The sequence below is a fragment of the Rattus norvegicus genome, chromosome 12, assembly GCF_036323735.1.
Source record: "Rattus norvegicus strain BN/NHsdMcwi chromosome 12, GRCr8, whole genome shotgun sequence".
Taxonomy (NCBI): Eukaryota; Metazoa; Chordata; class Mammalia; order Rodentia; family Muridae; genus Rattus; species Rattus norvegicus.
In genome coordinates this window covers 16,317,320-16,338,897 of record NC_086030.1, presented here as the reverse complement: position 1 = coordinate 16,338,897, position 21,578 = coordinate 16,317,320, and the positions used below count along the sequence as shown (strand labels likewise).

The 21,578-nt window shown below is 46.9% G+C and overlaps 1 long non-coding RNA gene across 1 annotated transcript; it reads right to left on the bottom strand.

The window, feature by feature from the left end:
* Positions 1-16,243: 16,243 nt before the first annotated feature.
* LOC134481326 (uncharacterized) lies at positions 16,244-18,677 on the bottom strand. The gene is made up of 2 exons (XR_010056822.1): positions 18,443-18,677; positions 16,244-16,349 (listed from the first exon to the last, which is right to left on the bottom strand). It is a non-coding gene; the product is annotated as an uncharacterized LOC134481326 (long non-coding RNA).
* Between the last annotated feature and the right edge of the window lie 2,901 nt (positions 18,678-21,578).

The window sequence follows — 21,578 nt, the reverse complement described above, 5'->3', positions numbered from 1 at the left end:
CCACTCCCCCACTCCAAAGCCCCAGCATGCTGATTCAGCAGGTTCTGCCTGTAAGTGAGAGGCCGTCCCAATATATGAGACAGAGAAGAATTAGGGAAGACAATGGACACCAACTTCCGGTTTACAGCACACACATTTACACATGTGCTCACAGACAAAACAAAACTAACGTGTTAGCCCTTCCTTAAGTCTCCAGTGCCAGGTATTTTCTCACAGCAGTGAGAAAAGTAAATAATAAAACTTTTGACCCCGAGGGCGTCCTGGTCCCCTTTGAGCTCTGACCACAAGGGCGTTCTGACCCCCTTTGAGCTCTGCTGTGGACAGATGAAAAGATAGTTCCAGCAAGAAACACAGGATGGTGGGGTTGGGGATTTAGCTCAGTGGTAGAGTGCTTGCCTAGGAAGCGCAAGACCCTGGGTTCGGTCCCCAGCTCCGAAAAAAAGAACCAAAAAAAAAAAAAAAAAAAAGAAAGAAAGAAAGAAAGAAACACAGGTATGGAAATATCAGCTGGGAACTGATATTTCCCAAGGAATATCAAGGGTAGGTAAGGAAAGGTAGAGTGTGCACACACAGCCAGGCATAGTGGGACACGCCTACCATCCCAGCACCCAGGAGTCTGAGGCAGGAAGATTGTGAATGTAAGCCCAGCCTGGTCTACACAGTGAGCTGCTACCTAAGGCTGTCATTTACAGAACTGGGCCTGCGGACATCCTGTCATGAAGATGGGTAGAGTTGGGAAGGGAAGGGAGAGCCATTTTCTTTAGCGTAGCCATAAAGGCACTAATGCGCATGCTCAGAGACGGAATTTCCTGGTTTCCGATAGCGCCTATTGTGTGAAACCAGGTGGGTCACCTGACCTCTCTGTTTCTCCGGTTTCTTAGGACTCAAAAGTAGGGATGAGAGAATTTACTTTGGTGGGTTATTGTGAGGATTAAACATGGAAGTGTCCCTGGAGCATTTTCAGTAAACGCTGGCCACTGATGCCATAAACAGGCAATTAACAAATGCAGACAGAACGGAAGAACAAAGCAAGAAGGTTCTGGAGTAAGAGTAAGAGTGATGGTTAGTTGTTTAATAACAAGCCTGACACAATGTGGCATCATCTAGGAAGAGAGTCATAGTGAGGTTTTGCCTAGCTCAGGTTGTCCTGTGGGGATGTCTGTGAGGAATTGCTTTGATTGTAATTGATGTGAGAGGAACTGTCCACTGTGGGTGGAACCATTCCCTGGCTTTGAACCCTGGACTGTGTAAGAGTAGAGAAAGCTGAGTTCTAAGTACTCACACATTCATTTCCTTCTGCTCTTGACTGGCTGTGATCACCTGCATTAACTTACCTGCTATTCTGTAACCTGGAGTTATAATAAAATAACCCTTGCTCCCCTAAGCTGTTTTTGGTAAGGTTATTCTATCATGGTAACAGAAATAAAACTAGAATAAGGTGTCAGGATACTTTATTTGTTTTCAAAGGTTAATTTTTCTGCTTTCCTTATGCGTGTTTGTCTGTCTATGTGCATGTACATATGCTCACAGAGGCCAGAAGGGGACGTTCTTAACCCTTAGTTAGCAACAAACTTAGAGATCTGAACTCCAGGCTTCACAATAGAGCAGTGTCATCAAGATCCCACATTGATAGATGGTTACAAAAGAGGGGGAAAGATAGACAGCCTAGTATCCCTTGCTGGGGCTAACTCCCAACATAGGTTCACCCTTGAACCAATGACAGGGGAAGAAAATAGAATTTGCCCCTTAGTGTGACTTGTATAACCTATACTGAAGCAGTATGTGGGTAGGAGGCCAGGAGGGAATTCTCTCTACCCAGTAGCTGGTCAGAGAAGGAGAGAACCCCAGAAAGGAGATTTGGGGGTGGCAGGAAGAAACACAGATCCTTACAGACAGTCTATGCATGGGCATATAATAAGTTGTACTATTTGGAATGGTGGGAGGAACATGTCAAAAATGTCCCCCCAGTTCAATATGGACCCAAGGGTGCAGAAGTGGGAATGTGGATGCCACGGGTGATGAGAATCCACAGTGCCTGTCCTCTAGTTTCTGGACTCAAAGGCGAATCTATTAATAAGTCCCTTCCTGGCAGCCGTCTCCTGGTGCAGATTCAAGGAAATGTATATTCAAGTCAGGAGAAGGAAACTTTATCCACAGAGCTGTTGTTTCTCAGTGGTGCAAGGTCACGGAGAATGGACGCCGTTCCTTAGGAGGACGGAGAGAGAGGAGGCTCTCATGTCACAGGGCCAGCGGAACGGATACAAAGCAAAAGAGAGAGAGATCGGTGGGCAAGAGCACTGCTGCAAGCGAGAGCTGCTACTTCAAACCTCCAGGCTCCACACAAAAATGACTGTACGTTCCTGGGGCCCCACCAGTAGGGAGGTGGCCGAGTCAAGTGCACCACAGGGGCCGGCCAGTGTAGCTGGAATGGTGTGCTCGGTTCAGCATGAGACCTGTGTGGATGGAACAGGGCATTGGATGTCTCTCTCAGTGTCAACTCTGGCCTTCACACACATACGTGTGCATGTGCATGTGTTTGCAAACACACACACACACACACACACACACACACACACACACACACACAAATCAATCCAGCATGAGGTGTGTTCTGATCTCCCCAGTGAAGTGCCAACAGGTAAAGCCAACAGGAAAGGGTAGAAAGGGCCTTCCACAGACTCCATGGAATTGAGAAGGATGTTAGGTACACCACCCTGGCTCTGAAGATGGCTGCAGACCAGCTCACCAGGTGCTCACTGCTCAGTTTAAAGGATCCATGTCCACTCTAGGGAGAGCCGTATATGAAAGCACAACACAGTTTCTAAAGACATGGAAAACAAGATAAAGTAATATTGAAGTGGGTGTAAGAGAGGACTAAGACCATGTATATGTGAGCCGCGTATACTGGTGAGCTCAGAGTAATTGACCTTGGTGCTCCCGGCACTGAAACTCTGGGGGCTGTTTGTTACAGCAGCTAGTGTTAACTATACTGACTAATATTCCATCTGCTTTGTTAGGGAAAGCTTTAATATGGCTCAGTGACGACATTTGTCTTGAGGTTTCTGTTGCTGTGATAAAACACCACGACCAAAAGCAAGTTAGGAAGGAAAGGGGGTTTTTGGCTACACTTTCATATTCGGACTCACAAAAGGAAGCCAGGACAGGAACTCAAACAGGTCAAGAACCTGGGGGCAGGAACTCATGCAGAAGCCATGAAGAGACACTGCTTACTGGCTTACTCATCATGGCTTTCTCATACGAAACGAATACTGCTTTCTTTTTCCTTCATAGCTTCTGCTGACTGCCATGTTGGTGAGAGAATGCAGAACACACAGAAAGTCAACAAGGACAACAACAGAGTTGGATCAAGCCTGTAATCCTAGCACTCAACAGGTGAAGGACAGAACGTCAGGGGTTCAAGGCCACCACCAGCTACATAGCAAGACTGAAGCCAAACTGGGCTATGTATCAAGAGAGAAAAAAGATTTTATAAAGGTCATATCGATTATTTTGTGATAAACGTAAGAAAACATTTTTTAAAAATGAAAAAAAAAAAGAAAAAGAAAAAAGAGGAGTCTGTAAGGTACTCTCTGTACCGCTCTAGTGAACTAAAGTCAATCCCTAAAACCCACATAAAGGTGGAAAGAGGGGCTGGAGAGATGGTTGGGGGCTGGAGAGATGGCTCAGCGGTTAAGAGCACTGACTGCTCTTTCCAGAGGTCCTGAGTTCAATTCCCAGCAACCACATGGTGGCTCACAACCATCTGTAATGGGATCCCATGCCCTCTTCTGGTGTGTCTGAAGACAGCGACAGTGTAACCACATACATGAAATAAATAAATAAATCTTTAAAAAATAAAATAAAATAAAGGTGGAAAGAGAACCAACTCCAGAAAACTGCCCTCTTGCCTGCATTACTATGGAACGTGACCTCTGCACATACCTATGCGCACACATACACAAATAATAATAATAATAATAATAATAATAATAATAATAATAAATACACATTTATCTTTTTAAGGAAAATTGTTTTCTTTTATTGTACATTGTTGTGTCTGTGTGAGGGTGTTGGATCCCCTGGCACTGGAGTTTCAGACAGTTGTGAGCTGCCATGTGGGTGCTGGGAACTGAGCGTGGGATCCTCTGGAGGAGGAAGAAGAGGTCTTAGCCACTGAGTCATCTCTCCAGTCCTATGATTACAAACTTTAAAAGTATTTTCACTGTATGTGCATGACTGTTTTACATATACATTAGTGATCCCCACAGAGGCCAGAAGAGAGCATTGGATCCCCAGGATTAGAGTTACAGGCGGTTGTGAACCGCCGTGTGGATGCAGAGAAAGAAAATCGGGTTTCTAGAAAGAAATCCAGCGTTCTTAATGACTGAGCCTCTCTCCAGCCCCATGGAATAACATTTTAAAATAAATTTTATTTATTCTGTGTGTGTTCGTGTACATATGAAAAAAAGAATATTTATGGAAGAATAAAGGGTACAACCAGATAAGGATACATTTTTTTTCTTTTTTTCGGAGCTGGGGACCGAACCCAGGGCCTTGTGCTTGCTAGGCAAGCGCTCTACCACTGAGCCAAATCCCCAACCCCAGGATACATCTTTTTTTAAAAATGTTCTAATCTCATTTATGTAGCTAGTCGTCTTTGTGAGGGTGGGGTAAGGATCTGTGTGGGTGTGCCACAGCATATGTATAGAGCTTAGAGGACCACTTATGGGAGTTGGTTCTCTTGTACTCTGTGGATCCCAGGAACTGAACTCAAGTCCTTAGCCCTGGCTGCAAGCACCCTTATCCACTGAGCCATCTCATCTGCCCAGAAAATACATATTGCAAGGTATGGGAAGGTCCTTAGCTTGGCAGTTTCTGTTCCCAGAGTTAGGACTCACAGTATTCCCTTCCCAAGCACAAAGCTTGATTCTTGTCCCCCAAACTAGTCACCCTCGGAAGCCTGTCCTGCAGGGTTTTATAGAGGTTCTTTCGGTGACATGACTGATTATAGGGGTAGAGTTGAGAGTGCCAACCCTCTAATCACATGTCTGGTTCCCTTGGCAACCAGCCCCCACCCTGTGGTACCCAGAATCCCACCAAGAGTCATTTCGTTAGCACAAAAGACGCTCCTGCCCCTCAGAAAATGACAATGCTCTTGAAAGCTGTGTTAGACGCCAGGGCCGAGAACACACGATTGACTTCTTTGTGTGTGTGTGTGTGTGTGTGTGTGTGTGTGTGTGTGTGTGTGTGTGAGTGAGAATGTGTGAGTGTGTAGCCTTGCTAATTTGTAAGTTCTTCTTTTCCCCATCTTTTATCTCTCTGGTTTCACCCCCCTCACAGTAGATAGGAGAGAGACAAGGAGAGAGGGAAAGAAATCCCTGAATCTAATTTCTTTCTTTTTCTTTCTTCTTTAAGCATGGCTACTAGCAAACCACAAACAACTTCCCTAAAGTACCAGCAATCACCCCCACACACACCTCCTGTTTGGACCATAGAATCTATACACCCTCTGACAAGTCCACAGAATTCCAAACATCACACAACCGGAGAAACTATCTGTGGCTGGCAAAACCATGCCTCTGCTAGAGTGCAAGGCAAATCACAGTCAACTGCTGTGGACAATCTGAAGCTGTCCCATATCCCACACCTGGGATTAAAATGAAAACACATTCTTATACTATTTCTATGTTTTTTTTTCTTTTTTTTTTTTTTCCGGAGCTGGGGACTGAACCCAGGGCCTTGCACTTGCTAGGCAAGCACTCTACCACTGAGCTAAATCCCCAACCCCTATTTCTATGTTTTTAAAGAAACCAAAGGGCTGGGGATTTAGCTCAGTGGCAGAGCACTTGCCTAGGAAGCGCAAGGCCCTGGGTTCGGTCCCCAGCTCCGAAAAAAAGAACCAAAAAAAAAAAAAAAAGAAAGAAAGAAAAAAAGAAACCAAAATTCCAAACCTGTCACACGTGTATGTGTGTGGGGTACGCCTGTGTGCTCGCATGTGGGTGTGCGGGCCCAGGGCAGGTTAGAGGCTAACATTGGGTGTTGTCAATTGCTCTCCACTGTGAGCTTCCTGTCCCCAGTCCTAGCATTTCCCCCAGTGCTGGGGTCACTGATGGGCATTGCCACACTTGGCTTTAGCTGCAGAACTGAACCCAGTTCCTCATCTTGTGCAGCGAGAATTCTACTCATTGATCCAAGTCCTCAGTGTCCGTGGATTTACTATTTTCCCCAGTGGCAAAGAACTCTGGATAGACCATAGTTTCTGAAGTCAAGAACCAACACTGCCTCAGCCACTCAAGTCTCAGTGATCTTGACACATTCTATAATCCCTCTAACGCTATTCTAGTCTCTCTTGTTTGAACCAGGCTAATGGTTCTGGGTTTCTTAGGAGAATTGTGACAATTGGGTGAAGTAAGAGATGTATGAAAACGATCTGCTGTAGGATGGCTCAGGGGCTGAAGGGGCTTGCTGCCAAGCCAAGTGGAATGAGTTCGATCCCTGGGATGCACATGATGGAGAGAGAATGAATTCCTACAAGCTGCCCTCTGACTTTCACTTGTGTAGGGTAACACACATTGCCCCCACCCCCAAAAAAGTTTTTTTTTATTCCTTTATTATATATAAGTACACTGTAGCTGTCTTCAGACGCACCAGAAGAGGACATCAGATCCCATTACAGATGGTTGTAAGCCACCATGTGGTTGCTGGGAATTGAACTCAGGACCCCTGGAAGAACAGTCGGGGCTCTTAACCACTGAGCCATCTCCCCAGCCCCCCCCCCCAAAAAAGTTTTAAAAACCCTGGATCTGGCTCAGTATCCAAGACTTCTCCCGACCCTACAGATTTAGGAATATACTGCTTAAGAAATTCAAAAGTTTTTTTTTTAATTTTTATTTGTGTGTATATGAACTGTGTGTGTGTGTGTGTGTGTGTGTGTGTGTGTGTGTGTGTGTGTGGTATGTTCGGGTGTGTGTGTATGGAAGTACATGGGCCTGTGTGTGTGTGTAGAGGTCAGAGGTCAGAGGTCAACCTTGAGCTCTGTTTGCTTTGTGAGCTCTGTTTGTCGAGAGTCTCACCGAGGAGACCCCAGGGATTTTCCTCCATCTCCTCAGAATTGGTATTACAAGTGTACATCCAACTTTTAACGTGGATGCTGGGAATGGAGTTCAAGTGCTCAAGTTTGTGTGGCAAGCACTTTATTGTCCCCTCTCTCCTGTTTGATAAGGTCTTGAGTAGCACAGGCTGACCTTGAATTCACTATGTAAACAAAACTTCTGACCTGCTTGTCTGCCTCACTGTTCTGAGATTAGAGAAGGACACTGCAGGGGACCTTCCAGGAGTCATCATGAGTACTGAGGTAGGATTCAGAGTTGAAAGAGGCCAAAGACTGATGACCTATGGCCTTGTAGCACTCTCTTTCTGTTCTGGGGGGCCAGAAGCTGATGGAAACTTAACTCCTTCTTACTATTCTGTGCTGATAAGAGATGGTTTCGTACTCTGTAACTGTCTTACTATTCATTTGTGCTTTAATAAGCACTGGTCTCTCTTCCTCTAGCCCAAAGACCTCTTGCTGGTCAGGCAAGAGACTTAGAACTCATTAACTCTTTGTGAACCAGAGAGAAAAGAAAGGACAAGAATTAAAATCTCGTACACAGGCTATATGCACGGATGCATACACCTTCGTACACAAAAGCATACTCTGGTCAGGCCTGACCACCTGTCTTATCAGCTCTACAAGTATTCATGCATATCTACAATGCATACACATAGGTATGTATGGACAAACAGACATATACATATATATGTTCACTGGATGTGGCAGAGCCCCAGATGCCACCACCTCAGTTCTTTTCTCTAGCCTTTTTGTACCTTCTGAGACAAAATATCTTTAGACAGTTACCTCATAGATAAAATGTTGCACAAAAGAGGAGTTACAGAAGGATGGGGATAGTAAGTTCACAGCACTGTTTCATTCTGTAAGCTCATTATAAGTTCAGAGTAACAGTTTCACATAGTCTCACTTTATCATAGTGCACACCTGTGGCTTCATCCCTGGACCTAGAATGAATGTCTTTCCTTGATCATGGATTTGTCAAAAACCTATTTCTCTATTTAGTGTAGCTGTGAAAGCTCCTGGTATTCTTTATTATGCAGCCTTTACTTACTATTCTGAGGAGTGGGCACATTCTATTCTTGATTCTGACTTTGTTGCACCTTTCTGAAAAACAAAAACTCTAAAACCATCTCAAAAAACTTTCTTTCTAAAATTATTTTAATCAAATTGAGAATTCTATATAATCATTAATTCATCTAAACAGCCTAATTGTGAAAGTTCATCTTCATGTTGATCTGCGGAAAGTCTGCCCAATGGGGTAGACAAATGCCCAGGAATCATTAGGCTAGGAAATAGTGACAGGAAAGACATATCAGCAGCAGGACGCAATTCTGGGATGGAGTCTCTTGGGACCTTGCCTCTCAGAGATCACCAATCACAAGCCATGCAAAAACAGTGGGCCACCTTCAGGAAAGTCACTTGTATGCCTCTAGCCTTTCCTAAATGGCTCTTGACAGTATACTATCATGCCACTTATGTAGTGCTAGGGGCTGACCCAGAAGTCACCTCACAGCTAGCCTGGATGGCCAGAGAGTCCCACGGATCTGACTTCTCACGTCCCTCGCACTAGGATTACAAGGGCCAGCTACCATGCTGGCCTCTTTTACCTGGTTCTGGGGATAAAGCATCAAGCTTACATGTCAAGCCCTTTTACCCGCTGAGCCATTTTACCTGCCTGGACGGGTGTAGATATTTTGACGGGCACATCTTATGACCCCCTCTCCCCCTCTCCACATCTGAGTCTGCACCATCTTGATGTGACTGGTTCTCTACTGCTCGGCAGTGGTGTTCTTCCTCCCTGCAAATCCGTTTTTCCTCCCTTCGGTCATATAGCTTAACTGTTTCTCTGATTTGAAACGCCCCTTGCTAGAGAGAGGAGGCGGAGAAGACTCTCAAAAGCTGAGGAAAACCACAAGACGCAGAAACTCAGCAAACTAAAGACACCCAAGGTCCCTCGCTGGCACCCTGTACGAAATGAACAGTTGCTGGGAGGAACAGATTCTGTGCTGAAGCTGCTTGAAAACGGCATGAAACTCTGGGAAGTAGGGTTCTGTGGGCTTTTTGGTGGCATCGCTGCCTTTGGGTCCCAGTTCTTTGCCGCCCTCCCATAGGTGGCCTCTCTAAACTCAATGCTTTGCCAAGTTAAACTCACACGGGATCGTTTCTTCCGTTTACCATCATCAGTTCTCTATCTGAGGTCCAAAGGTTCCCATCTCTCCGGACGAGTCACGTGGTGATGGATTAACTCTCTCGGGGATGTTTGCCACACAGTGGACCTCACACAGCACTGCTCTCAGTATGGCTAAGACCGTGTACGGAGTTATGTCTGCGTTTCTCTCAGGCGAATTCTTAGACGTGACATTGGGAAGTAAATGTGTGTGCTGTCTGTAAATTCGTATATTACAGTCCTAAGCAGCGTGCTTTAAGATGGGGCCTCTAAGAAAATTATTAGGGTCAACTGGGGTTATCGAGGTGGGATTTGGTGGTTGGCAAGCTGGACCACTGGGTAAAGGGATTTGCCACTAAACTTGAAAAACTGAGTTAAGGGGGTTGGGGATTTAGCTCAGTGGTAGAGCGCTTGCCTAGCAAGCACAAGGCCCTGGGTTCGGTCCCCAGCTCCGGAAAAAAAAAAAAAAAAAGAAAAGAAAAGAAAAACTGAGTTAATCCTGGAGGCTCACATGGCAGAGGGGGAGAACTGACTCCCAAACACTGTCCTCTGGCTTCTACATGTGCCCACTGGCCTCCATACACACGGACTCACACTAAATAAACGTAATTCACCTTGAGTTCATAGACTTCCTGCCCTGATTTAAGCCTACACAAAACAGACTAGGTATGGCGGTGCAGGCAGATCGCTCTGAGTTCAAGGCAAACTTCATCAATATGGCAAGTTCCAAGCCATCCAGGGCTGTAGTGGAACCCCGTCTCAAAAAATAATAAATAAAAATGAAAATTAAGTGAGCCAGGTGGGGTGGCACACATCTTTAATCCCAGAGGGATCTTTGGGATTTTGAAGATAGCTGGGGATACATAGTTCCAGGCCAGCCAGAGCCTTACACTGAGACCCTGTCTCAAAATAAAATAAAATAAAATAAAATAAAATAAAATAATATATAATAGATTGTTAAGGTTGGGGAGGTGGCTTGATAGATAAAATGTTTGCTCTGCAAGCATGAAGACCTGAGTCAAATTCCCTAGCAGACACCCTTACCCTCAAAAAACCTGGGTGTGGCAACACACACACACACACACACACACACACACACACACACACACACACAAAGAGATTGTATAAAATGCACTAAAATAGCTGTGAACCTTACAGAGAGGAGTTCTCATCAGGAAAAAAAAAAAAGCTAACTTTTTTCTTTCTTTTTTTTTTTTTTTTTTTTTGGTTCTTTTTTTTTTTTTTCGGAGCTGGAGACCGAACCCAGGGCCTTGCGCTTCCTAGGTAAGCGCTCTACCACTGAGCTAAATCCCCAGCCCCAACTTTTTTCTTTCTAACTCCTTGATCATGACCTATCCTCTGGAAGTGTGATCAGATTAACCCCCACCATTGAAGTCATTAGCCTATAGTAACTCGTTATGGCAGCCTGGCCCTCGGCAAGTGGGGATGTGGTAGGATATGGGAGGGGGTTACACTTCTGAGTGTAGTGTTTATGTCGTTCCAAGTTTCGTTTTGAGAGAGGGTCTCAGTGTGTAGCTCTGGCTGTCCTGGAACTTCCCGGGTAGACCAGGCTGACCCCGAACCCACAGAGATCTGCCTGCCTTAAAAGCATGTGTTGATTTCTTTTGACACACGGTCTTACGATTTCCTTGACTGTCCTGGAAGTCACAGAGATCCACCTGCATCTCCTTCCTGAGCACTGGGATTAAAGGCGTGTGTCACCACGCCTGGCTCGCTTATCCTATGAGACAAGTTCCTAAACTGTCCAGGTTCAACTCAATATGTAGTCGAAGATGACTTTGAATTCCTGATCCTCCTGCCTCCTGCTCCCAAGCACTGGCACTAGAGACATGCATCACCACACCTGGCTTGGTTTGTTAATAGAGACGACAAAAAAAGCTTGCCAAGCCGTTCATGTGACTGCCACTGCTCGCATCTAATTGCGGAACAAGCCCAACAACTAAGCAGTCCATTAAGCATTTGATGCTTCACTCTGATGTATCTTCTGTTACAGCAGAATCTGATCAGACGCAAGGATCCTTCCCTGCTCTGAACCACTCCTGCTCATCCAAGGTCACGCAGAGGCTCCACAGAGGGAGTTTATCCAGGGTATAAGGTAAAAGAGCACAGATAGACTGTGTATGTGTGTGTGTGAGAGAGAGAACGAGAGCAAGAGAGACAGAGAAACACAGAGAGGAAGCACAGCATGGTGCAGTGAGGCTAGAAAGCACTGATGGCCTATATAGCTTCCTGTCTTTATCTCACACATCCAATAGGACATTTTAGGGTGCGTTGGAAACTGAACTCGAGGCCTTGCCCATGCAGAACAAAAGATCTAAAGATTGAGTAACACATCCAGCCCCTCACTGGGGATTCTAGGCAGGGGCTCTACCACTGAGCATACCCCAGCCCCTCACTGGAGGATTCTAGGCAGGGGCTCTCCCACTGAGCCACACCCCCAGCCCCTCACTGGGGGGTTCTAGGCAGGGTCTCTACCACTGAGCCACACCCCCCAGCCCCTCACTGGGGGATTCTAGGCAGAGGCTCTACCACTGAGCCACACCCCCAGCCCCTCACTGGGGGATTCTAGGCAGGGGCTCTCCCACTGAGCCACACCCCCAGCCCCTCACTGGGGGGTTCTAGGCAGGGTCTCTACCACTGAGCCACACCCCCCAGCCCCTCACTGGGGGATTCTAGGCAGAGGCTCTACCACTGAGCCACAGCCCCAGCCCCTCACTGGGGGATTCTAGGCAGGGGCTCTCCCACTGAGCCACACCCCCAGCCCCTCACTGGGGGATTCTAGGCAGGGGCTCTCCCACTGAGCCACACTCCCAGCCCCTCACTGGGGAATTCTAGGCAGGGGCTCTCCCACTGAGCCACACCCCCAGCCCCTCACTGGGGGATTCTAGGCAGGGGCTCTCCCACTGAGCCACACTCACAGCCCCTCACTGGGGGATTCTAGGCAGGGGCTCTACCACTGAGCCACTCCCCAGCCCTCTTTGTACGTATTATTTTGAGACACAGTCAGTATTACTAAATGGCCTCATGGTCCTCCTACTTCAGCCTCCCAAGTGCTGAAATGATAGACCTGAACCACTACGCCTGGCCAAGAAAAGGATATTTAAAATAAACTTTTTTTCTTTTCTTTTTTTCGGAGCTGGGGACCGAACCCAGGGCCTTGCACTTGCTAGGCAAGCGCTCTACCACTGAGCTAAATCCCCAACCCCTAAAATAAACTTTTTAAAAAAATTGTCTGGGGGCTGGAGAGATGGCTCAGTGGTTAGAGCACTGACTGCTCTTCCAGAGGTCCTGAGTTCAATTCCCAGCAACCACATGGTGGCTCACAACCATCTGTAATGAGATCTGATGCCCTCTTCTGGTGTATCTGAAGACAGTGACAGTGTACTCATATACATAAAATAAATAAATTAAAAAAATTTAAAAAATAAAAAATAAAAAATTGTCTAATTTTAAAAACTACATATGTTTGTGTGCCTCTCTGTGTGAGTGTATGCACACTAGTGCTGGTGCCTATGGGTGCCAGAGAGGATTATTAGATCCCCTGGAAACAGGCAATGAGGGGCTACCCAGTCTAGGTCCTGGGAACGGAACTCCAGTCCTCTGCAAAAGCATATATACTCTTTACTGTTAAGCCATGGCTCCAGCCCCTAAAACAAACTTAATTTTTAAAATACCTTTGGCTTCACGGAAATGCTAATCAATCACAAAGTCATTTTATAACTCACACCCTCTTTCTCCACCGTGTGTTGTCTGGTGTTATCATGGAACATTCTGACACAATACAATGAATCAAAATTGACCTATTATTATCAGCTAATTCAGAGTTTAATGGAGACTGGATAGAGAATGCCCCAAGGCTTGTGTATGAACGGTTTGGTTCCAGGCTGTTGAGAATGACAGGCATAATATGATGGCACTCAAAATGAAGGGTTAATCTACTGAAAGGGTTTCCTTTCCATGGTTGTGATAAATCACTCTGACCCAAAGCAACCTGGGTTAGGAAAGGCTTGGGGTACAGTTCTAGGTCACAGTCCCCCCTGGCTCACCTGTCTCTCTTGCTGTGTTGTCTCCACACCAGCTACAAACAATGGGGCCAGACTAAGGCATTTTGTCATGGGGTGGAAAGAAAGCTCACAGTTTTTCAGGTAACCCTCGGCACCACTCCTTGCTCCCTCCAAGAATCCGTTTATTCAAAGCCCTTTCTCAGGCCCTACTCACATCGGATGATCTGTCTACTTTTCTTTTCTTTATTTTTTTTATTTTATGTATGCAAGTACACTGTCGCTCTTTTCAGACACACCAGAAGAGGGCATCCATCAGATCCCATTAGAGAGGGTTGCGAGCCACCATGTGGTTGCTGGGAATTGAACTCAGGACCTCTGGAAGAGCAGTCAGTGCTCTTAGTCTCTGAGCCATCTCTCCAGCCTGATCTGTGTACTTTTCAAGTACTATCTGGGCATTATAGCATACAACTGTGATCCTACAGCAGAGGAGGCTGAGACAAAAAGATCGTGGGTTTGAGGCCAATCTGAGATACTCAACAAGACCGTGTTTCAACAACAGCAACAAAAAGACTGAGAAAAAACTCAGTCCATGTGGTGCTTTCCTCTCAAACACAAGGAACTGAGTTTCATCTTCATCATCCATGCAAAATTGACAGATGTGAGTGACATCTGTAATGCCTGTAACCCAGTGATGGGGATGAAGGGATAGGAGGATCCCTGGGACTATCCCAGCCAGCCCAGAATAGTCTGTGGGCACACAGCTAATGAAAGCCTTGCCTCCATGGAGGCAGAAGACATTTATGAGACTGACACTCATGATTGTCCTCTGGTCCCTACACACACACACACACACACACACACACACACACACATGTGTACACACACACGTGTACACACATGCACACATGTGTACACATGCTTGTACATACGAATGTCTGTACCTGTACATACTTGAAAACTCACATGCCTACGTACACACGTGTTCTAGTTTGCTTTCTGATGCTGTGATAGATAAACACCATGGCCAAAACAGCTTGGGGAGGAAAGGGTTAACCCCACCACACCACACACCACACACACACACACACACACACACACACACACACACACACACACACACACACACACCTCCAGGCTATAATCTATCACTGAGGGAAGTCTGGGCTGAAGCCCCTGGAGTAGTGGATGCCACATACTGGCTTGCTTCCAGGATCACATTCTGCTGCTTTTCTTATACATCCTAGGCCTATGTGTGTCCCCCTAAAATAGATTAGGCCATCCTACATCAACTAGCAAGCAAGAACGTGCTCCCGCAGTTGTGCTCCCACAGACGTGCCCACCAGCTATCAGCTGGAGGTAATTCTTACAATGGAGGCTCCTTCTTTCCAAGTGTGTCAAGCTGATACACTGAAGCCAGCTATGGCAATATGCATTGAGAAGGATGTGGGGCCTGGCAAGATGGCTCAGTAGGCTAAGGCACCTGCCACTCAACCTGACAGTCTGAGTTCTATCCCTTCAGTCCGATTGGTGAACGGGAAGGATCAACTCCTGCTTATTGTCCTCTGACCTTCACTTGTGTGCTATGGCCTCGGAGCAAACACACAGACACACACAGGCATACATGCACACACACACACACACACGCATGCATGCATGAACTCACACACACAACACCCACACGCATGCACATGCACACGGGAAGTGGGAGTTTCTGGTTTCTTTGGAGACTCAGTTGTGTCATGTGATGTTTCTCAGAAACTGAGGATGTTTTTGCTGAAGCAGACATGTTTTGCAGAACAGACATATGGTGTTTTCCTGGAAGCTTCCTGGAAAAAGGGATGCAATGATTTGCTATAGCTTGAGAGAACACGTGATGTTTGAAAGGTATAAGTATAACCCAACAGACAGTGGGCTGGGCTGGGTGGCGTTAGTTCTCCTTGCCACTCTTTGCTAATCATCATCTACAGTGACTTCGTAGAGAGAAACTCACCAAAGAACTTCTGGTGATGGTCCACAGCGGCTTCCAGGTGTTTCCTCAGATTGGGACAGATTAGCAGAGCCTTGAAATTTCTTCTGGACTGAACTGCTGGTTCATAGATGGAGTTTGTGAGTGGACTGAACTACCACTGCTGATTTGTGTGAGTTGAACTGCTGATATCCTGACAACGCAGATCGGACTCGCTCCAAAGAACTATTCTAAACAAGTCCACATCCTCCTTGGCTCTACTAACCTTTCCTTTCCACTACCCCTGGTGGGTGGTGGGCTACAGGGGAGATTGAAGCATTAAGTACACTAATACACTAAAGTAGGTTCTGAAAAACATAAGCCTACACACACACACACACACACACACACACACACACACACACAACTAAATAAGTATTTTGAAAGCATTAAAGAATCAAGAACTGGGTGGCATTGGGAGGAAATTCAAACAGGAGTTCCCTGCTCTTTCCCCTGGTCTAGTTAAGCCCTTGGGGAGAGGTAGCAAAATGCCACTGTCATAGTGGAAGACGAGGTGCTAGCCACTGTCACAGAATCCATGCAAGACTCTGTACTACATAAGTGATTTGTCAGTGTTTTTGACCTTGGTAACAGCCTGGGGTGTTATTTGTCAAGTTTCCGCACACTATTTCTTCTGCCCCATCTTCATATTGTCATCTCTGGTAGGAAGTCACTGTCCTGTTATGGGCATGTCCTCTATGTCCTTTACAGGTAGGCTGGTTTTTTTTTTTTTTTTTTTCGGAGCTGGGGACCGAACCCAGGGCCTTGCTAGGGCCTTGCTCCTGCTAGGCAAGCGCTCTACCACTGAGCTAAATCCCCAACCCCAGGCTGGTTTGTTTTTTATACTTGCATCTATAATGCCTGGCAAAGACAATGAAGGAATGTGTCTGGTTTCTTTGTCTGTGGCAGTGATAAAATATTCTGACCAAGGCAACTTAAGGGAGAACAGTTTTATTTCAACTCACTGTTCAAGGTCCAGCACATCATGGTGAGGATGTCAAGGCAGCAGATTGAGCCAGCTGGTCACACCACATTTAGAATCTGGAAGCAGAGAGCCGTGAATACACAGTGCTGTTCAGCTCCCTTACTCTACTTAAACAGTTCACCACACCAACTAGGGAATGGAGCCACCCACAGTAGACCAGTCTTAGAACCTCAATTAATCAATCAAAGTAATCCCCATGGGCATGCCCAGACACCTTTCCCTCACAAGATTCTAAATAGTGTCCAGTTGACAATTTGCACTGACTATCATGAAAGAAAAACTTCTTTGAGCTCACAGTTTTAGGGGATTCAGTCCACTTACCGAACTGTTCAATCCCAGTGTGCACGCACAGTATAATTTCAGAATCATTAACTGATACCCCAGTAGGAAATATCTCTAACAACCAGAGTACAAGTGATACATGTGTGTGCGTACTTCGTTCTGCCTTTAGTTACAAAGGCTCTGTGGATTTCCAAAATCTTGTAGATCAGCACCCCAATGCAGACACATCCGAATTGGTTTCCTTTTTTTTTTTTTTTAGATTTATTTATTCACTGTATATAAGTACACTGTAGCTGTCTTCAGATACACCAGAAGAGGGCATCAGATCTCATTACAGATGGTTATGAGCCACCATGCGGTTGCTGGGATTTGAACTCAGGACCTTAGGAAGAGCAGTCAGTGCTCTTAACCACTGAGCCATCTCTCCAGCCGAATTGGTTTCCTTTTTACACTTCATTCATTCATTCATTCATTCATTCATTCATTGTGTATATGTGTTTGCATATGCCAGGGTTCACAAATGGACATCAGAGGATAACTGGCATGCATTGATTTTCTTTACTATGTGACTAGAGATGAAACTCAAATCTTCAGATTTCCAGTTGTTACCTGTATCCACTGAGCCATCTCACCAGCCCCATGTTGTTTGGAGGTTTATTTTAGATGATTACTCTATCTACTGATCCATATCCCAGCTTCCCAGCTATTTTCTCTGGTGTGGGTCTTTCCGTTGCTAATAACGATCTTGCTACGACTTTTCTGTGGAGACTGGATCTCTTGTCCCACCAGGTCATACCATTTACCCTCAATGGTCCCATTGAACTGATGTCAGTCCTCCAACCTTACCTGCCTTCCAGGCTCGTAGGTAGATTACCCCAGTGAGTTTCCATGTCTGCCTGAGGACCACTGCCTGCCCCTCATAGCCTGGGCCCTGGCCAAGCTGTCCAGTCAGCCATCCTGCTGGTCTACCTGGTAACAGGAGCTTCTCAGGTTACCCAGGGGATCACTTTGCCTTCGAAACTCCAGCTGTCCCCTTGGGCGCGCATCAGTAACAGATGCCAAGGCCCCGGGCGAGTGACACAGAGTCGACAGAAAGCTGGTGTCCCTAGATGCTCTACAAATGCTGGACCTTGTCCTCTGACCACCGGAGTCCTCAGAGTGGCGGGTGAGTGGGCAAATGTGGGGAGTAGGGAATGGCGCCCAGAAATCTACACACTTTAACTCATGTATGAGATAAACCAATCAGCCTTTTGGGGATCCTGCATCCTGGGGCAGGTGAAGATGGGAGTTGGGAATGAGGCAGCAGGGGACGAGAAGGGGAGGGCAGTTCAGCTGTTTTTTAGTGAATGGAGACACAGCAGAAAGTCGGACACAGTTCAGAAGTCCAGGGCACCTCCTGCTGACTTACTTTGTGTAGTTGGGCTGAGGGTAGAGGGGGGAGGGAGTGGGGAAGATTGGCACTGCGCATGTGCGGAGGTCAGAGGACAGCATGGAAGGAACTGGTTCTCTTTTTCTACTCTGTGGTTTCCGGAGATCGAACTCCAGTCCTCAGATTTAACAGCAAGTGTCTTTACCAGCCGCGATATCTCAGCAGTCTAGTTGACCTGTTTCTTGATCCTGGTAGACCCCCCGAATTTGGTGGAAAGGGGGAGGGGCTCAGGTAGCTCTTCCACCCAGCATAGGTGAGCTGCTCAGAATAAATGTGTTTGGAAAAAGATTGCGAACCCTAGTTCTAAACTCAGTTCCCAGTTAGCTCTTTGTTTTTCAGAGATGGGCTCCGGCTTAGTTAGGGTTTCCATGGCTGTGAAGAGACACCATGACCAAGGCAACTGTTATAAATGACTACATTTAATTGGGGCTGGCTTACAGGTTCAGAGGTTCAGTCTGTTATCATCATGGCAGGAAGCACGGCAGGCGTGGCCCTGGAGGAGCTGAGAGTTCATCTCGTTCTGAAGGCTGCCAGGAGGAGACTGGCATCCTCAGGCAGCGAGGGAGAAGCTCTCAAAGCCCACCCGGATAGTGACACAGTTCCGCCAATATGGCCACACCTCCTCCAACGAGGCCACACCTCCTAATAGTGCTGCTCCCTAAGCCAAGCATTCAAACCACCACAAGCTCACCACCCGTAGCCCAGGCCGGCTTTAGACTCATGATCCTCCTTCCTCAGCCTCCTAAGTGCCAGGATTATAGGCGTGAACCTACCCAGATTCAAAGTCCCTAACTATTGAAACAGAGATGGGCGGTAGAAGAAAGAGATGGACTAGGGAGTCCTTTATCCGTAGACTCAGGATGGATACTGCCACCCCTTAACCCCAGGCTGCGACAGTTTCCACCTTGCCCATTGTGAAGAATTCTCAAGGTGTTCACTGATGACAAGTGGCACAAGACATCTCACTTCCTATCCCCTAGAGGACATTAGAGGACTTCTAATTCACCAAGCTACTAGAAAGCTCGATCCTTCTCCTTGCTAACACTCCAGGTTCTAAGCAGTGACTCCCTGGACCTCCTTGGGAGGGCTGCTTCCCTGGAGAGCAAATCCCTGAGGTGACTCCTGTAGGCAGGTCTCAAGACACCACTGAACTCAGAAAGACATCTGGGTGCAGGGCTCTCTCAAAACTCAGCCTTCCTGGGCTGCGGATGTAGTCCAGTTGGTAAAGGGCTTGCCTAGCATGCATGAAGCCCTGGAGTCCATCTCTGAAGTGGCACAAAAGTGTGCATGCTAATATGAACATGGTAGGGCACCCCTGTAATTCCAGCTGAGAAGGCAGGGCAAAAGTTTAAGGTGAGTCTCAGGTACACAGTGCATTTGAGACCAGCCCAGACTTCCTTGGCAAGGAAAACACACAGCCTCCGAGGGGCTGGAGGGATTGCTTGGTGCTCAAGAACCCTTGCTGCTGTTCTAGAAGACCCGAGTTCCCAGCTTCCACATCTCAGAGCTTACAACTGCCCGTTACTCCAACTCCAGGGGAGCCCAACACTCTTCCAGACACTTTGAGTATAAACGCATGTGCATATACATGCACATTTACGCCAGCATCAGGAGCCCTTAGACCCCCAACAGACAACCCCAGGCCTCAAGAGGCGAAAGTCAGGAGGAGTTCTGTGAGTTCAGGGCTAGCCTGGACTACATACTGAGACTCTCTGCCTTAAAAAAAAATTAAAGACAGCTGACGGGATGGCTCAGTCAGTAAGCTGAGTTCAGTTCCTAGAACTGGGAGTGTGGGGGTGGGGTAGCACATGGCATTCGTGCTGAGGATGCAGACACAGGCACATAAGCTGTCAGGCAGGCTCACGTGAGGAGTTCCAACCTGAGAGAGACTGTGTCTTTAAGAAGGGGGAAGAGGGGCAGTGCCTGAGGAATGACACCCAAGATTGTCCTCTGGTCTCTACACACATCACACTTTTATCTACATGCACTCACCTGCACAAGGGCATGGAAACATACACACCGACCTCACATCACGTGTCCACCACACAGAGGAGACTCCTGTCAGGAATTTCTATCCCTACAGACAGCTCGTTCTTTCCTGTAGGTCTTCCCAGGATGCCTCTGGAGCCCACACAAGAAGCCTCTTCTCTCCTGAGCCCATCTAGAGCCAAGACCCTAGAGACCCCACATCAGTCATGCCATCCCTCCCTAATGAGTAGCAGAAGGCGTTGGTTCAATGGGAAACCCCAACCATACCCTCAAGTCAGTGGTAACCAAAGAATCCAAAGCCTCCAGAGTTAGCTCAGGACCAGCCTGGGCAGAGCCCATTGTAGTGCCTCACACCTGTAAGCTCAGTGCTCTAGAGGCAGAGGCAGGAGGATTGCTGGAGTTCAAGGCCAGCTTGCTTTGTATACAGAGGAGAACCAAGACCTTTTCTCAAATTAATTGATTAATTAATTACAAAAACAAACAAAAAACAGCCTGGGAAACTTGGCAAGACACTTATTTAAAATTTAAACATTTTAATTTTTTATGTGTTTGTGTGTGTTTGCCATGAGTGAGAATATTTTTATTTTGAGGCAAACTCTAAGTTATCAAGACTGGCTTTGGACTGGAGATCTTGCTGCCTCAGCCTTATTAGTAGCTGGGATGACAGGTGGCCCCATCAGCCTAGTCTGCCTCTGGGGAGATTCACAAAGCTTCCTCTTGGGCTGTGGTTGGTCATTGAGACCGCCCCTCCTCTTGGGACTGCCCCGCCCCTTGGGACCGCCCCTCCTCTTGGGACCGCCCCTCCTCTTGGGACGGTCTCGCCCCTTGGGACCGCCCCTCCTGCTTCAAGCACTTAGGTTTCTAAAGCATATGGTTCATTTGGAACTGAGAGAGGTTTTGGCAGATGGAAAAGAGTTACAAAGAGGGAACCTTGGAAAATGGATGCTTCATAGAAGCCAGATGATAAAGCAGGCCCTGGACCAAGGTGTGACCTCATTCATCAAAGAATACAAAGAGAACCGGGCCTGGTGGTGCAGGCTGCAGGCGTGTAATTGTAGCTCCTTGAGAAGCAGGAGACTCACAAGTCCACAGCCTGACTAGATTATTGAGTTAGTTCTAGGTCAGCCTGGGCAACTTAATGAGACGCTATATCGAAACAGAAAGAAAGGGCTGGAGATAAAGCTCAGAGGCAGATCACTTGCTTACCATCCCCCCAGTGAGGAGATGGGATGTTGACTTTCAGCTAGCCACACCCTAAAACAAAACAAAACAAGAAACCCAAATTAAGACGTCAAATAAATACCTTTGGTCTTTCATAACAAAAGGGGAAATTTTTCTCTCTACAGTCCAGATTGGTGATGTCATCCGAGACATCCCCCCCACCCCCAGCCCACCCCATCCCGTCTTAGTGTATGCCCTGGAGCACTGAAGGAGTACCCCAGCTGACCTCTGCCCTCTTCCTCAAAGCCCCATGTGTGTCTCCAGCATATGATGCTTCAGTGGGACATGACACCTGAATGTGTCCAGCAAACCAGCAGAGAAACTCAGGCCTAGAAAGGCCTCCACAGACAGCCATACCGGCTTC